Below are 3,126 nucleotides of genomic sequence, written 5' to 3' on the forward strand. Positions count from 1 at the left end.
TAGTTCATGTACTTTCCTCACAATGTAGGATTCCCATGTAGGGAAGTACAATAATTTATATGTGCATTTTCCTGTTGATGGACATTTAAATTGTTTCCAATTTTCAGTATGATTTCTGTTTTAAAATATTTTTATATACTTTCTAAAGGTCACTTTACATTTACTGTTATTACAAAATATTGCCTATATTCCCTGTGTTGTACAATACATCTTTGAGCCTATCGTACACCCAGTAGTTTACATCTCTCACTTCCCCACCCCGTATTGCCCCCTCCTCCCCCTCCACACTGGCAACCATTAGTTTGTTCTCTATATCTGTGTCTCCCCTTCTTTTTGTTATATTCGGTAGATTGCTGTATTTTTTAGATTCCATATATAGGTGATATCCTACAGTGTTTGTTTTTGTTTGACTTATTTCACTTACCACAATGTCCTCCAAGTCCATCTATGTTGCCGCAAATGACAACATTTCTTTCTTTTTTAAGGCTGAGTAGTATGCCATTGGTTATATGTACCGCATCTTCTTTATCCATTCATCAGTTGATGACACTTAGGTTGCTTCCTATCTTGGTAATTGTAAATACTGATGCTCCGTACATTGGGGTGCATGTATCTTTTCAAATACATGTCTTTGAAAACACGTGTTTTTGTTCTTTTTGGATTTATACCCAGGAGTGGAGTTGCGAGGTCATATGGTAGTTCTACTTTTAGTTTTTGAGGACCCTCCATACTGTTGTCCACAGTGGCTGCACCAGTTTACATTCCGACCAACAATGTACCAGGGTTCCCTTTTCTCTCAAAATTGTAAATTTTCTTCCTGGGGTAATTGAGATGATAGTTGAATAATAACATAAGATCAGGCGAAGTCTAAAGGAATTTTAGACAAGCTGGATCGAGTAGGAAAACTTCTGTTCGCTGGCGTCTGAGTGTTAGAGAGACACCAAGACATGTGGGCCAAGTTGTGGAGAGAAGGGAAACACAGACGCAAGCTTGACACTTGGTGCAGCTTTTCTCCTTGGGGCATTTGCTGATTCAAATGTTACAGCCTAGGAGCTGAAAAGCCAAAGAGTTCAAAAGACTCTAACGACAGAAGCCAAACGGCAAGAACCGTTTTACATTGATAAACAGCATTTTAACTATGGAGAAGCAGAAAATGAAAAGAAAGAACTTTGCATTACATTTAATAAAAGTTTAGGGAGATCTTTGTGGTATATTAGTGAACTTATTTGTGGAAATTTAGCCATGTACATTGTGTTGGAGAGGCACCAAGAGTTCAAGAATTCTCACAATTTGAGTACACAGTTGCCTTACATGTAGGCATGGTGGCATCCATTTACATAACAATGATTTGGAGGATGTTGTGTTAGTCAGCTCTTGCTGTGATAATGCTTTGGAACAAATCACACCAAAGTCAGTTACATAAACAAGAATTTATTTCTCTTGGACCTATGGGCTAGCTGCAGTGGCTCTCTTTTAGACCTCTAGATGGCTAGTTTTGCTCCGTGTTTTGGGTCAGTTTGAGGTCTGTCACACACCTCTTCGTCTGGAGCCCAACTGTGAGGCCGCAGCTCCCAGGCCCTGTCTTCTCTAAAAGTTCACTGAAACATAAGAGGTGAGCCCAACCGCACAAGCCCATTTAAGGCCTCTTCTGCTCATTTAAGGCCATCATGTCTGCTCATACTTCAGTGGCCAAAACATGTCACAGATCTAAGCTGTATTTAGAATATGTGTATTTGTTTAAAGTTGGGTGCTCTCACAGAAGAATATTGCATTTTGGACAGTGTTAGCTTAGCATTTCCCTTGGCATTTGCAAACGTGATAAACGTCGTGTGCACTTTTTCACCTTTGAGAACTTTTTGAAATTGTGGGACAATTTCTATGGGAAAAGAGGAAGGTACATTTTAGAACTCAACTCTAGTTATAGCAGTGTTGGGAGAAGAATTAATGAGATAGGGTCAATACAAATGAAAGATTTGGGATTCACATATTCATAATTAACATTAGCATTCTTCAGAACATTCCTGGAGAATTGTGATGCTTGCTTTACATGATTTTATCATAAATCATTATAATCTGACCAAGCCACTTCAGTAAAACATACATCATACAGTACATCGCATTTTAGTTTTTCCTACCACTGCACAACTTATCATCAGGCAGGAAAGGCTACATATGATATGGTTCCATTTATGCGAAATGTCCAGCAGTGGCAGATCCATACACACGGCAAATATTATACATTAGTGGTTGCCAGGGGTTTGGAACAGAGGGAAATAGGGAATGGCTCCTTAAAATGGGTGTAGGTTTCCTCGTGGGGTGATGAAAATGTTTTTCAGCTGGACAGCGGTGATAGTTGCACAACATTGGGACAGTACTAAATTCCACTGAATGGTACAGTGAATTGTAAAATGATCAAAATGGTGAATTTTGTGTTCTGTTCATTTTACTACAATAAAAAGGAGAAAGAATTAGGGAAAGACTTAGAGTTTGGGAAAGTAAGGTGAACTGGTCAAGAAAAAGACAGCTCTACTGTTCAGTTTTCTCTCAGCTCTCCCAGTGCATTAATCCTCAGCAAAAAGTAGCCTGAACTTGTAGATGATAGTCATTCAACACAGTGCAGGGAAAAGTAAATAAAATAAAAGCCAACTCTTCTTCTTTAGCACATCTGTGAAAGGTTAACTTCCTGCTCAGCCACATGGACATTCATGAAGACATTTCACTTCAGGTGTCCTCTACTTCAGTACTTTACTCACAGCTCATTCACACATGTAGGCAACAGCGTTCCTTAATTCGATGGAATCTGCAGTGCTGGTTGTGACCAGTCTCATGAAAAGAAAAGGGAAAGAGGAAAAAGCCTCCACATTGACTTGGTGGTCTTGACAAAATGGATGCAGAAGACAGCTTGAGTGTCAAACTGGAAACTTATTTTCCTTTTCCTTTTCTTTTTATCTTTCCTATCAGGTCTTCTGCCCACTTCCCACCCCCTTCTTTCAAACAGGAGAGACACTAATTAGCTGCTTTTTCTTTGTTTGTGCTAAAACAACTATTGTTTTGGGTTTCTTGTTGTTCGGTGAACATTTTTGTTTTTACTGCCAAATGAGCTTCGGTGGTTGGTGTAGGGGGTCT

This window comes from Mesoplodon bidens (genome assembly GCF_964165515.1).
Source record: "Mesoplodon bidens genome assembly, contig: HAP1_SCAFFOLD_402, whole genome shotgun sequence".
Taxonomy (NCBI): domain Eukaryota; kingdom Metazoa; phylum Chordata; class Mammalia; order Artiodactyla; family Ziphiidae; genus Mesoplodon; species Mesoplodon bidens.